The sequence below is a fragment of the Engystomops pustulosus genome, chromosome 7 (genome assembly GCF_040894005.1).
Source record: "Engystomops pustulosus chromosome 7, aEngPut4.maternal, whole genome shotgun sequence".
Classification (NCBI taxonomy): domain Eukaryota; kingdom Metazoa; phylum Chordata; class Amphibia; order Anura; family Leptodactylidae; genus Engystomops; species Engystomops pustulosus.
In genome coordinates, this window is record NC_092417.1 from 119,300,956 (window position 1) to 119,317,307 (window position 16,352).

At 36.2% G+C, this 16,352-nt stretch overlaps 1 long non-coding RNA gene across 1 annotated transcript in view; it reads right to left on the reverse strand.

Annotated features, from left to right (window-relative positions):
- Positions 1–14,041, reverse strand: part of LOC140068947 (uncharacterized) — a 76,444-nt gene extending 62,403 nt beyond the window's left edge. The window contains exons 1-3 of the long non-coding RNA XR_011848646.1: positions 13,911–14,041; positions 10,623–10,720; positions 7,821–7,868 (exon numbers count right to left, since the gene is read on the reverse strand). This is a non-coding gene — a long non-coding RNA (uncharacterized lncRNA). The remainder of the gene's footprint in view (positions 1–7,820; positions 7,869–10,622; positions 10,721–13,910) is intronic.
- Positions 14,042–16,352: the final 2,311 nt, after the last annotated feature.

A 16,352-nucleotide genomic window follows, 5' to 3' on the forward strand; every position in this document is an offset into this window, starting at 1 on the left:
GCCTTTCAATGTGGCATGGTTGTTGGTGCCAGAAGGGCTGGTCTGAGTATTTCAGAAACTGCTAATATACTGGGATTTTCACGCACAAACATCTCTAGAATTTACAGAGAATGGTCCGAAAAAGAAAAAACATCCAGTGAGCGGCAGTTCTGTGGGCGGAAATGCCTTGTTGATGCCAGAGGTCAGAGGAGAATGGGCAGACTAGTTCGAGCTGATAGAAAGGCAACAGTGACTCAAATCGCCACCCGTTACAACCAAGGTAGGCAGAAGATCATCTCTGAACACACAGTACGTCGAACTTTGAGGCAGATGGGCTACAGCAGCAGAAGACCACACCGGGTGCCACTCCTTTCAGCTAAGAACAGGAAACTGAGGCTACAATTTGCACAAGCTCATCGAAATTGGACAGTAGAAAATTGGAAAAACATTGCCTGGTCTGATGAGTCTCGATTTCTGCTGCGACATTCGGATGGTGGGGTCAGAATTTGGCGTCAACAACATGAAAGCATGGATCCATCCTGCCTTGTATCAACGGTTCAGGCTGGTGGTGGTGGTGTCATGGTGTGGGGAACATTTTCTTGGCACTCTTTGGGCCCCTTGGTACCAATTGAGCATCGTTGCAACGCCACAGCCTACCTGAGTATTGATGCTGACCATGTCCATCCCATTATGACCACAATGTACCCAACATCTGATGGCTACTTTCAGCAGGATAATGCGCCATGTCATAAAGCTGGAATCATCTCAGACTGGTTTCTTGAACAAGACAATGAGGTCACTGTACTCAAATGGCCTCCACAGTCACCAGATCCCAATCCAATAGAGCATCTTTGGGATGTGGTGGAACGGGAGATTCGCATCATGGATGTGCAGCCGACAAATCTGCGGCAACTGTGTGATGCCATCATGTCAATATGGACCAAAATCTCTGAGGAATGCTTCCAGCACCTTGTTGAATTTATGCCACGAAGAATTGAGGCAGTTCTGAAGGCAAAAGGGGGTCCAGCCCGTTACTAGCATGGTGTACCTAATAAAGTGGCCGGTGAGTGTATATTTCACTGTGCATTCATTATGCCCTTTTGTGTATTTTGTCTAGTTCATACCATGCAATAAGTCTGGAATCATCATTTTATATTATGTGTTTGTCAATTGGACATTTTAAGATACGTAAATAAAATCAGAATACATTTTAACATGGTGTAGTATATGACTTTAGTTGCTTTGAGATAAAATACAGTAGGAGTCTACACGGTTACTTGAGGGTGATTCTGTTGTAATCCAGCCCATGCATATTTATTGAACAGATGCAACTGTTGTTAATGATTCCTTTTATATTGACCATTAGATATCATATTACATAAATATACCTTGGGGTAAAATATTATAAAGGGCAATCCAGGGTATATATGACAAGGGGTTATCCTCGCAAGCCCCTTGAAAACATATTCAGAAACATTGAATTAGCACCATCCTTGTAAAAATACACTGAAGAAACAGACTTAGGTTACATAATGGATTAGTCAAATGTACAGTCTTCTTATGTTAACTGTCTAATGTCACCTCGAAAAAAAAATAACCTAGGTTTCATCTCACAAAGACACTACAATTACCTTCTCACTCCTATATTTAGTGACACTGCTGGATTATTTTAAGTGCATTTTATCCAAAACCCATCTTTACTGATGTATAAAGATTGTAATGAAGACAATACAATGTTGTGAAACTGTTTAAAATGCTTCACTCAACCTTGCTCCTACAGACTTAACATGTGGGGAATCTAATCTCGTGGATGTTAATTAGGGGTTTAGTGTAATTGTACCAATGGGGCGCTTGGCATAATAATTACTATTGAGGAATTCTCACAGAGTTCAAACAGCCCCACATAATACAGATATGTCTGGTACAGTATTGTATCACCTTTATATGTTGACTCCTACCTTGTCGTTTCACATTTTAGTTAAACTTAACATGTTACTTCTACATATTTAGTGATTGCATCTCACCAGTTAAAAAGGTTAACATTTGAGATACAGTACATATTTTATATTTCATATTGAATTAGAATTATTATTATTAACCCCTTTGTGTCTAAGCCATTTTAGGGCTTTAGGACCAAGTAGGATTTTTAAAATTTGCTCTGTGTCATTCTAGGAGGTTATACATTTGTAACACTAACATATCCAGGATATTTTGAGATTGTTTTCTCTTTAAAAATTATACTTCAAATTAATTTTTATAATATCTTTTGGCAAAAAATCTAAAAATGTATTAATTTTCAAAGTTCAAAATGTTTTGCTTTTCAGACAGATAGCCATAGAACCCAAGTAACTTTATAACTAACATTCCCAAATGTCTTCTTTATATTAGCATGGGTTTTTATGCATCCTCTCTCTTTACTAGGTTGTTAGGAGCTTTTGAGTTTTGGGTGCAACTTTTCTCTTTTTCATGAAAATCGCCTAAACCCTTATATAGAGGCACCTGATCAGCTTTAAGTGATTTTGAGAGGCCTTAATGACAGAAAAACCCAGTGAATTATGCCAATTTAAAAACTAAACCCATCAATGTATGAAAATGTTTAACAGGGGTTAAAACAAAATGGAGGTGTAATTTACAAGCTGTAATTTTTTTTTAGACAATACATTCATTTTGGCCAAAAATTAAACCTTCACAAAGTATTAAATGATGAAAAACGAAAAAGACAAAGTTTGATACCCAATTTCTACCGAGAATGAGGATCCCCCATTTGTTGGTTAACTGCTGCAAGTGCACACTGCCGGGCATAGGAGGGAAGGAGTGCCATTCAGAACAGGTTTGCAATGTCACAATTTACAGGTCATAAAATGTTTAATTCTTTGTAATTTGGACAGTGGGGGATTGGTTTTTTTTGCAAGATGAGATCCACTTTTCAGGTACATCGTTTATGGGGGAAGGGTGGTCCAATAGCTAATAATGAGATTTTATTGACTTTCTTGGTGGTAGTTAAAAAAAATTATTTAATTTTATGGCTTTTAGCATTTTTTTCCCTGCTGTTCATACCATATAAATAATGTGTTCAGTTTATTCTATGGGTCATCACGATCATGGTTAATCATGATTACATCGATACAGCTATGCCCTATTTATACAGCTTTTTATGGTTACCGTATATACTCGTGTATAAGCTTATACACGAGTCAGTGATAAAAATAAATACATTAATACTCACCCTCCGGTGTCCCCGATGTTCCTCGCGGCTCCCGGCAGCTCCCAAACCCTGTCGCGGCTCCCGGCGGCTTCTTCACTCTTCACTGGCCGGGAGATCGTGCTGGCCGTCACACACTGTGATGCGACGCTGTCGCCGCGGATGACGTCATCAGCGGCGACAGCGCGGCATCACAGTGTGCGACGGCCAGCGCGATCTCCCGGCCAGAGAAGAGTGAAGAAGCCGCCGGGAGCCGCGATGGGGATCGGGAGCCGCGACGAACATCGGGACAATGGAGGGTGAGTATTAAGTTTATTTCTTTATCTGTATAGGGGCTGCTGTATACTACTGGGGGCTGTGCTGTATACTACTGGGGGCTGTGCTGTATACTACTGGGGGCTGTGCTGTATACTGCTGGGGGCTGTGCTGTATACTGCTGGGGGCTGTGCTGTATACTACTGGGGGCTGTGCTGTATACTGCTGGGGGCTGTGCTGTATACTGCTGGAGGCTGTGCTGTATACTACTGGGGGCTGTGCTGTATACCACTGGGGGCTGTGCTGTATACTACTGGGGGCAGGCTGTATACTACTGGGGGCAGGCTGTATACTACTGGGGGTAGGCTGTATACTACTGGGGGCAAGCTGTATACTACTGTGTACTACAGGTTTTCCGAGTTTTCGGTGGTAAAATTAGGGGTCTCGGCTTATACTCGGGTCGGCTTATACTCGAGTATATACGGTAACTTGTTTTACAGAATATAGAACTAATTTTGTGAAAAATTTGCTTGCTTTTGCATCACCATGTATTAATAAGCATAACATTTTTATTTTTTGTTAACAGAGCTGTTTTGGGGCATGTTTTGTGCAGGACAAGCTCAATTTTTTTTTCGTATCATGTCGGAGATCACTTTTTGTGCTGTTATTCCTTTGTGAGATTTTTTTGTGTTTTTTTTTACGGGGTTCACCATATGGGTTAAGTGACAATTTTATTTTATTGTGCAGGTTGTTACGGACATGGTGATACTCAATATGTAGTGTTTTGGGTGATTTTATTACTTTTTATGTATTTGATTTTTATATGGATGGGACTTCAGGGGACTTTCAATCTTTAAATATTTTTTTAATTGCACTTAAAAACTTTTGATAACTAATGATAATATAATGATAACTTTGGATTTGGTTGTTTCCTGTAACCTATTTTATTCTGTTCACTGATTAAAGTACCTCCTTTTTCCTTCATTGAACAATGTGCCCACTTAGTATTTTCTATACAACGACTAGTTGTATGTCATAACAGTATTGTCAGATTGGTGGAGAATGGTTAAGATGGGTCACAGTGTATTGAAAAATGACATATATAGATTTTTGCTGTTTTATTTTTGGAACCGTCCATTTGCCTTTGCTTGTTATTAAAAAATACAGATTTATACAGCTTTCTCACTGGGAATTATTATACAGCTAATGATAGCTAAAGCTAGTGATATTAAGTAAATTGTCCTTTGGTATTTACAAACATTCCATACACTCTGGTTACATTGTTTTCTATCACCATATTGTTGGTGAATTCCAATTGGCCAGTGAAGCTGTTAATCTATGATTACCACATAAAAAAGTGGCCGAACCCAGCCACCCCCACCCCTCGAAAAAGCCAGGGTGACCTGGCGAAACACGTGTTGGGACACTACTTTGTTATTAATAGTCATAGTTGAGGGACATCTAATTGAGGGATAGTATTAGCATCTATACCTGCAAACAGCAAGTGATCTCACATACCGCACATTCTTATATCTCCAATGCCAATCAATACCAAGTGTCAGAATGAGGAGGCATCATATGTAGCGCTGCTGTAGTTTATGCAGATGCAGCGCACTATCATCTTAGTCAGACAGCACAAGTGTGTTACAGCGGTCAAACATTTTGAGTCTCCAACCACTAAATCCCTGTGGATGATTTGCTTTAAGATGGGTCTCACAGAGATACATGACATTCAACTACCTAACTGAGCAATCTGTAATGTGGGTTTCAAAATTATTAAGTGATTTATGTAGACAGCCACCAATTTCCTTATTTACTATAAATTAAAATGAGAAGTATAGCTGGTGGCAGTGAAGGTTTGAGTGGGTGTTAGAGCTTAGAAAGTAAGGTGTCATCTTGAGTAGGTGGGCTTGGCTTTATGTACTTCATTTTGAGACTCTCTAGCATAAGTGGACCCTGTGACATGATATGAAAGTTGGGATTCATCACAATATTTTTTATAAACCTGGAAGAAAATAGAATTGCAATTGGTGAAAGCTTGTTTGAGGTACAAACTATATGGAAGCAACTGACCCATACAAGGTTCCAGGAATTGCAGAAGGCCTGCAGCACTAGGCATAATTACCAACGGTGAGTAAAAATATTTGTACATTTAACAAAAACAATCAAATTAACTAACCCTATGAGTGCAACTCTTTCTATTCTTTTCTACTTTACATCTCTCCTGTACAATATAAAAATAGATGAATCCATAAAGACAAGCCCTTAAAGAAATGTTGATCAACTGCTCATTTTGGGTCCAAATTCTCTAATTTCAGTAATTGCTGCTTGTTAGTATACACCTGCCCTGTCGTACCAATTTCTCCCAGACTTGCTTCTAGTTGTGGGTTACTAGTGAGGGATCTCCTCTATCTGTTTGGACTTTTCTTTTTTTTTTAGTTTTCAAAAAAGTTTTATTTAGAAATATAAGTAGTTGTACAGTAGGAGAAAAAATTACAACTATACATTATATATCTGGTGTTGCACAACAAAGCTCTGTGAACAATTGTCATTACATATCTTCCTGAGGAGATGCGAAAAAGACTCTCTATCACTTGGCTAATCGACAAGGTATCTGAGAGGTCTAGGTAGTAATATAGGTGGTGTACATCAGACGTGTGGAGTGGGGATGTCTGGAAGTGTAGATATTGCTGACACATCTTATATATTGGAAGAATGAGTAAGACAGCTGTTTGGACTTTTCATCTTTACAATATTTCTTTATTTTAGTGAAGTTTTTGGTCATCCCTTTATGCACAGCTCTCTTAAAGGGATTAGCCAAGAATTCTAAATGATGATCTGTCCACAGTATAGGCCATCAATATCTGACTATTGAGAGTTCAAAACCTAACCCTTGCTCCAATGATGTTAGACATAAGCAGAGAGCACAGAGCAAGAACCACCTAGTTCACCCTTTTAAATGTAAGCAAAAATGTACAAATTCCCTTTTAGGGAAGCATCAATTTCTTAATAAAGAATAATAAAGATTAATAAAGTTAATAAAGATTTAATAAAAAAGCTTGATACATGGCTGCAGGGGTTAAGAAAATAATAAAATGCTGATACTCACCATGTCAAGCTCTTCCATTCACATAGGTTGGCTGTGATGTCACTTTGACAGCCATGCGCCTACTACAGCCTGTATCTACTTTTGTAGCAATCACATGACTGCTACATTTGTCACTGCCACGTGACTGCTAGGCTCTGTATACAATCAAACACTGACAGTTATAAGCGGTACGGCCGATCAAGTGCTTAACAACCCTATAATTTTTTTTCATAACCATTTTAGCTACGGATCAAAAGGTTTTTTTTTCATGATGACCACATTATAAATAATAATAAAAAGAAAAATCTTCTTGATGTCTACGTAAATTAGACAATGGCTAAATTGTTCTACATCAATAACAGTAGGCTTATATGCCATATTATACTCAGAGAGTGATTATCTATTACTTTGCATATACAGTATAAATAGTGAAAATAACTATTAAAAAATCTGTAGTATAAATTTACAGTGAAATGCTTCTTATCTGACTTTTATTCCCCTCTATCCAACCCTTCATTCACTCTAAAATCTCTTTTAAATCTGCTTTGGTTGTGACCAGTCAACTTGTCACCACATTTTTCATAAATACAGCTAGTAACAGGTTCCCATAGAGCCCTAGTAACTAACTGACACTCCTATTTTAGCTAAAACTTGTTCCCCACAGATTTCCATATAATTAACTTTATTATTTTACCTGGTATGTAAGGATGCCTATAGCAAGTTGAGGTGGCGTGTCATCCTCGGGCTGAATATAGCAACTCTCCCCATGCTTTCTCTGCATGTAGCAGTAATGTCATGTTACCAGGATGACATCATCATAGGTCCTTTATCCTTCTAACAGGGAACAGGGAACTGTACATCAAGCATGTATCTCATGAAATCACAGCATATTACTTCACATGAAATCACAGCAGCCTGCAAGAAGAGGAGAAAAAATCTATACAGGCATGCCGACATGCTGTGATTTTCTATGTGGTCAGATATGTGCATGGGGTACAGTTTGCTCATGTTAAGAGGGTAAATGACCTGTGATATCACCCTGGTCACATGACATCAGGCCACACCCCTTGACATGCTCTATAGATCCCTAAATACTTTGTTACATACTTATTTAGGAATTTTGTGTAAATCAGCTTTTTGTCCCATACTCACTGACAACTGAGAGATGATGCAACCTGATGACTTAACGCTTTACAAAAAGTCATTAGATAGTCTTATATAATTACATAACATCATTATCTCATTACATACATCAATGGAAATATTTTCTAGATATGGCGTGAAATAATCTTTAACCTGTTTTCCTTACTCCTGCTATGAATTAAACTTCAGATCCTCTGTTCCCTGCAAGAAAAAGGAGCAGAAAAAAGTCACAGCAAAACTTTTACCTAATGAAGCATAGAGAACAGTTTACAATTATCACCTGCTCTATTAATTTCTACAATTAAAAAAAATATTTGAAATGTTTACTTCAAAGGTTTCAATATCAAATTACATGTAGTCGGTGATAATGGGCGAATTGTGACTGTAGTTTGTCTCAACCCACCTTCTCAATCACAACTGATAATTCAAGAGGGATATATAATATTTAACTTTTTGTGTGAACAGTTGCTTATTCTTTTAAATCTGCCCTTTTAATCTGGATTTCAGAGTATGCAACCCCTGAACTAGAGTTGTTGCACTTTACTTGAAATCCAAAGTGGATAGTTAGGAATCCTGCAGATGGGAGCCTAATCAATGATCTTTAATCCGTTGGAAACGTACTGCTTATATTGTTTGAAGCCCTCAACATGGAATGAGGATCCGTGCTCTCCCTTCTCAAGGTAAAGATACGTTGTTGGAGCTAAAAATTGCCTGTTGGCGTTTTATTGCTCTTTAATCTGTGCCCCATAAGGAGAAATTAAGTATTACATTTGTCTAAATGAGGGGACATGTATCACTCCTATTGCTTTCTTTTTCTTTTTTTGTGCAACTTTTTGTGAGACTTTTCACATTTTGAGAATTGTTAGGTGCGGAATCAAGCAGCATACCAAAGTTAGCTGCCTCAAGGATTTAGTGCAGTGTGCCGTATGCAACATCCCCCACCGGGGAATTGCCTTTTCTTGTGGCTTGGAGGCAGCCGGGGCCAATAATACCGGAGTGGTTAGCTTATGTGGCCTTGGGCACGCTGTGCTTGAAATGGTGACCAGAGGACTGGCCTACAGTCTAGCAGGTCTCCAGCAGGTGGTGTGTGCAAGAAATATGAAGGGAGAGGCTGATGTACTGGTTCTCCCTGGAGCAACCACTGAGGTGTCTGTAGGAGAAATCCCTGGGTGATGGATGGGGATCCTGTGATGGTAAGCTGCCTTATCCAGGTATTAGATGAAGGCAACATTGTGCAAATCAACTTATAGTTTATTCAACAGCAGGCAATGGCCAAACAATAGCAGCAGATTCACTGGCTGTGGCAGCACTGACATGTGCTCCCAGATGGAGTCTCTCACTCTCCTGCTGAGGCCTCTCTCTGACCATGTGCTCCCGCCCACCAGGGGTTTATATGCTACCTTGCTCTGGTGGTAGCACTCTATAATCATTTAGCATTGTTAACTCTAGAATTACCAGGCAGTGGCTACAGCTGCTAAGTTCTCCAGTACTTAGAGACCTCCTATAGAGGTGATTAGTCTTCCTAACAGCTCCTGACATGGAGAGGCAGCTATTCGCAACAATCACCTTGCCTCTGCGTTGGAAAGGGCATTGCACATATTTATCTTTATAGCCCAGATGTTTGTTCAACTTGTGAGGCTTTTGGGCTCTGAAATTGTCCCATTCTTGCACCTAATACATCCCAAAACAAAGCATACTATATCCAGACTTACTTGAGGGAGCTTCTTTTTGGAACTAAAAAGGTGCTCACCACAAAAAAGTTACAAAAGTGAGACTAAACGGGTAACTCATCAACTGTATCACAAAGGGAAAAAACTTAAGATACATTGCAACGATTAAGTAGGCCAACTTCAGGAAACTTGAAAAAGTGGCAGGCGAAAAACTTTGATACATGTGCCCCAATGAGTTTATGTGCAGGTTAGTTCCTCCAGTACAGACCTCTTTGAGCGCTCTCCTGTCTAGTTATCAAATGAGGCCTTAGAATATTAAAAATGGGCTTTTCTAAACCACACTTTACTAAACTTTCTAAAACCTTACTCCATGTGGAAGACAATGGAAATCCTTAATTCTTTCAGTTATAGGATACCACAGGAGACAGTAGAATGCAGTGACATATTGCAACCAACTGCTATCACCCCTGCATTTTTTGGATTTCAGTTTTGGTAATTGTATTATAAAATGTCTTTCTTCTTAAGCGGATCTTAAGGAAATCACAAAACTATAAAATGTAATCAATGGAACAGCAAAGGTTCCCATCACCCTTCCAAAAATCCATAACTTTTGCATTTTAATAGAGAGGCCGAGACAGTCATTTTCCTTCTGATGTACAGCTTTGATTTTCTCCTTATCTCTCAGGGAATTTTGACTTTCTGAGAAAGAGATTATTGAGTTGTGTGTCTGTGAGAGAGGATTCTTGATCACTACAGGGCTGTGTGCTTGAAACGTTACAGTCAGCTCAGCTGCTTGTAAAAGCATTAGAGACGCCATGTTAATATTAATTAGGTCTTTTTGTACAGGAATTTCTGTGGCTGCAATGAAGACAGCTTGTAGGGAGAAGATTATACCCAAAGTCAGACATTAAGACAAACATATTTAGAACAACAATTATCATAATTGCAAAAACACTAACGCAGAGAAATAAGTAAATCTGATTAAGGGCACTTCTGCATGATCAAATATAAATCTTATGTCTTCCTTCTAACCTGGTTTAAACATAAGAGGATTATATTCTGTATTAACAGATTTGTGAAGCTGAACTTATTGTACCTAATAATATAGAGCATCCGAGGGAGTGCTGCGGATGGATAGGGCTAGGAAAGTAATCCACTTAAATTAAAAATAGACAGAATGATTGGGAAGGTGCGCGAGACGTGTGTGAGGATGTTACATAGGCTGCAAGGGCTTGCCAGAAGGTTACGTGACACAGAAAAAACATTACAACGCCGCGTCCCCTACCTGTGAAATCTGAAGCATCTTGTCATGGAGCCTGTGCTTATTATTCCATTGCTGTCTGCTAGATAACCATCTGGGTTTTATGAATTCACTCATATTTTCTGAATAAAAAAATAAGCTGCAGGTATTATATTTTATGACATAATTATTATTAGTAGTATGGCATTATATTGCAATGAATATTTATGTTTTTTTCCAGTGACATTAATTCTTAATACTGAAAACAATTTTATTTATGACAATGGAAAACATGTTTGATTTGATTCTCTATTATTTATCTATTTATCATTTAACCAATGTTTATTGTATTGTTTTATTATTTTTAAGACTTGGCATCAAATTATCCACAGTATCTATCTATCTATCTATCTATCTATCTATCTATCTATCTATCTATCTATCTATCTCTATCTTCTAGTATCAGCCATGGTCCATTTAGAATGTAAAAGCTGCAGTTTAAAATGATTTAGATTTGCATTAAATTTTCTTTTATCCTGTCTGTTAATTAAATGCTAATGTTCTTCTATTTAACAAGCAATTTATTAAATATATGAAACAATGCTGAAAACCTTGAAAGTGTTTTATTGAGAGATGCCATGATTAATGTTTTCTGCAGACCCAGGCCAGTTTTACCCAAGTCTCAGTGAACATATAAAGCTGTCCACCATATTTAGAAGTTAGGGAATTAATTTACTGACAGACCATAATATGGCAGGAAATCATGTGACAAAATTAGACGTTTCCACAGTGTGGTGAAAGCAGCCCCCCATTTTATGTGTGTGTGTGGGGGAGGGGGTATTTGACTTAATAAATACTTCAATCTTGAGGCTCTGCATGTTATCTTTGTTCAGAAGTAACACAAATTGTACACACCTCTACAGCATATATTTAGATTCACAATCAGCAATGCACAGTTATTTTATGTCAATAGGATTCATGGGGAAATTAACAGTACTACTATATATACTCTACTGAATTACTGTATAGAAGTGAATACGTTTACTGATTCTCATATATATATATATATATATATATATATATATATATAATATTCAATATACTAAGATACCTCAATATGTAATTGGACAATATACATACTGAAAAAATAAGAGATGCTATATTTGGTGAATTTTGGCCTTGCTTTTTGTAAACTGCAAACCACAGATAGATAACTCATGCCAAGAGTGGCCTATAAAATACGTACAGACATTTTTTTTCCCTTGCTTTCTCAAGAATAATGGGTTTTATTGTTTTATTTAATAAATTTCCACAGTCAGAATATTGAATATTGTATATATTCACATTGCCCCACATCTAATGTAAATTTACTGAAGTTTTGACATTTTACATCCAATGTTCTTTGTGCAGGGAACATCTAGTATCCATAAGCTCAATGACACAGACAGTGATGGCGCTGTATCATTAAACATTGATAATGAAAGTGTGACTGCACAGGCCTGAATTTACGTCAGTAAACATTACATTCCAATACACGGACTATGAGAAAATGTATAGCTTCTATAACTACACATGATATAATTTACTAAATTTCACTCAGTCACTTATACTAAATACATATTTAGTATTTTAAGTAAATAAGACAAATCATGCTTAGATATGAAGAATAAATACAGTATGTATTGTACATATGTGAATTATAATCTGCAGACTATCAACCTTCTTATTCATTCATATCAATGAACAATTTGTTAAATACAGTGCGTGCACTAAAATAGGTTTGCGGTTTGTTACATATATAAAGTAATAGAGTATGTATGATACTTTATATGGATATAATAAAAAATCACGATTATATAAAATAATATAGAGAATAATAATAATAACCAGTATGTTCGATAGGTACATATTATGTACATAGTTATATTTGGCAAGCTCTGTGCAGCGCTGCGTAATCTGTGCACACTGTATAAATAATAATTATTATTATTTGTACACTGTACATTATTATATATAAGGTATATTTGTTTGATGTAATATATTGTATGTAAAATAAAATATATGTAGATCATAACAGGTACCTGTCCCCAAAACGTTTTTATGAAATAACTTATAATTCTCTTTATATTTTTATGCCATAAGAAATTTTCTCTTAAATATTTAAAAACATTTGAAGCCCAAAACGCATTTTGACAATCCATTTCTCTGCCCTTAATTCTATCTTGTACTGGTAAAAATAATGATGCGTTTTGTTTCTATTTGCAGTAAAATGCAGCATCAAGTCTGTCCAAACATGATAGTTTATCTGCAGCACTGCCCTTCACTGTTTGTTTAGATTGGGTTTCCTTGTGTTCTCTCCTCTAAAAGCCAGCAGCCCAAGTTCATCCCAGCTCTGTATAACAAGAGTCTTTCCCCTTTAATTAAGATCCATCACAAAACATTTGACTGCTAATGAGAACTAATAACGCACCTATTCTACAAATACATGCAACATTATCAGCATGAAAAGTCCACATAGTAAGAGCAGGCAGATTACTGCAACATTGCTATCATTTTAGATTTTTTAATCTTCATTTCTTGAATTTTATATTTAAATACATAAAAGCTGTATTGTTATATATATATATATATATATATATATATATATATATATATATATATATATATTACGTTTATTTTAAAACTAGCAAATATAAAAAAAGGTTCCATGCAAATCATAGTGATCTTTTAATAAAGTAGCATGAAAAGTGCGTTCCAAATTAGCCCCATTAATAAAACTTTTATAGATTGTATAAAAGAGGTTTAACAAATATATAAAATAAAGCACTTGGAAGGGAGAAAAAGAAAATAAAAACTGACAGTCCTGATCTGCTTAGTTTAACAGTCCAATTAGAAGCCCCTATATTACATATTAAAAGATGATGACTGAATGTATTGGCTGTTTGTATAAGGCAAGCAGAGGTTAAATTCAGAATAAGGCACATTGCAATCGCATGCATCTATTGAGCAGCTACGCTGGGAATGACAGCTTTTGCCATAATTTGAATAGAAATCCTAGTCTCGGTCTTGAATATACACACTCATATTGTCCAGCACTTGTGATCTGTTCTATGCGTTGCCTTCATTAACTACTTGAGTAACACTATATGTCCCCTGCCTATATCTGATCAGACAGCAAGAGACATCATGCAAACAGTTTATTTAGCTTAAGTGTTGATAGTTTTATTTGTTTTCTGTGTTGGCTCAGCTTTGATTTGTTATATTTGTAATGGGTGATGAAAATTCTCTAAATTATTTATTGTGGCAAAATAGCAAGCAAACAGATTTACTTACATTTTCAGGGCTTCTGTGTCTTCTCTAGCATTTTTAGCAAACTAAGGAAAGGCGTGTTGCTAAATCTTTAAGGAACATGCAAACAGTTAAACAGCAAGTGTAGGAGGGTTTAACGGTTGGATGTGGTTGGGGTACATGTTGGCATATGCAAACAGTCTGAAAACACAGCCTGTAAAACAGTCTCGAGACTGAAGGAAATCAGTACTTAATTCAACAAACATTTGTTTCAGCTCAAGAATTGGTGCACAGAAAAACTTTTAGGAGCTGATAATATCCTTCCTGATATGTACTTGATAAGATGCAGCACAGCGCCATCTGCTGGTCTGTCCTCTAAAAGCAAGGCTTTAGTATTTGCTACTGTCCAGATTTTCCTGCTGCTTTCTACATCTGGATAAGCCACTGAACTGCTTCCTTGGCTTTAAACTCAACTATGTGACTCAGTGAGATGTTGGTTGGGTGCAATGTTAAGTAGAAAGGACACCTTATATTTCTTTGCTATAATACTGTAAAGGAGGATATGACAGCCAACTGAACCCCCAGAGGGACATTTTGGTCATAGTCTTTGCCTGAGGAAATTCAGCCTACTGTACCCTGAAAACAAAATTGCATTGTTGTGTCCATATCAATAACGTCAGGAGGGTACTAACAACCACCAGAATTTGGATAACTTTTCCAGCAAGAGAGTCCTGATGGGTTATAGGAATACCGTGAAATCATATAGTAAGGTTTCTTAAATGAACTTAAAAAACTAAGACATTTCAGTTCTAAGCTTATACTGGTTAATGTCTAGAATACCAGATATATTACATATAATTACATTGCTTCAGTTCTGTTATCTGTACAGCTTTAGTACTGCATTATTCTTACAGACCATTAATACTGATAGACTGTTATTTAGGGAAAAACACATTAGACAACTACAAAAAAAGAAACTGACCCAATTAGTATGAAATATTAATAAGATATTACTATTGCAATACAGATCAAACACAGATGATATGATGATGCATAGAGATTTTCAATATTCAGTCCTGAAAGGGTAAAAAGATAAAAGTACTGCATTTTAAAAATACACACTTTTTTAAGTGCAAATGGTAATAATAGTTACCATTAGCTCCATATCACAAAATAATAGCTTTATTATAGTCACATATGGAAAAGCATTTACTTTGCAATTATAAAAAGAAATAATGTTCCGCAGTGTCAAATGGTTAATATTCAGAGCAAATTTGTTTCAATCCATACAATAATAATTATTATTATTTTATCTTTTTTTTTACCAATCCTATTAATACACTTTTGAAGGTCCTAAAAATATTTTTATTTTATTTTTTTAATTATTTTGAAGAATATTTCACCCTTAACACACTGCAAATGATTTCAGTGACTACAACACACAGCTATTGAGTAGAATGTTTCACGACATTGAACTCTGCATTCCTGTCTGCCCCTGACTCCATCCCTATGGCACGTGTTTAGTTTTTCAAGCAGTTTTCAGTGCTGCTCATACCAGAGTCTTTTTGCTACATGTAATGTGAAAAAGGTCTAAACTGATCTTAGATTTTTTTTTAATCCTCTTCACAAGCATTCTGGTTGAATTACAGATTCAAATTTATATTCTTTTATCAAATTGTATCCTATTTAAAATCCATGGATATTTCCATCAAGTTCCATCATCTTTTTTAGTTGTCATCGAGTATAAACAAACAATATATAAAAAAAAAAATAACATTGATATTGTGACCTCAACTTTACTTTTATCAAGTCTAGGAATAGTTTAGAATATTTTTCAATCTTCTCAATCTTTAAGAATTATTGATTTGCTTAATAAACTACAGTATTTTACCTCTAGAAATTGCAATCTCATAATATCTATTCTTACATATAGTAGGTTACTTCATACTGCCATTTTGCTTCATTAATCTAGACAAGCATTTTCGGAAACTGAAATTTGCATCTATAACTGGGATACACTCTTTGATAGCAATGGATTCACAAGAGAGGTGCAGCCATTCTTTATCTTATTACTTTTGGATATGGCTTAAAAAGGAGCAGAAACATATCAGCAAAGTCGGAGGAATGTTTTATTTTTAATTTTTCGGAATGCTGACAACATCAATCCATTACAATAAAATTATGTAGGACAGTTTGAAAAGTAACTTACACTAAACATTAGAAATCCCTCCTCCTTTGTCATATAGTGTATCTGTATTTGTTACTGTATCATTGCAACAGTATATTTAATGACAAGATTCTTAAATATATTTAGGATAACAAAATAACAAATTCTTTATTTCATTGTTATTAACAAAAAATACAGCATTTCACAGATATAATTCCAACTTGTCTCTATCAATCCTGGTGTATACAATACTGGTTGCCCCAGGATCCGACTGTAATCTGGCATGGCAGATTCTTCTTATGAATAGTTTCTGATGGCTG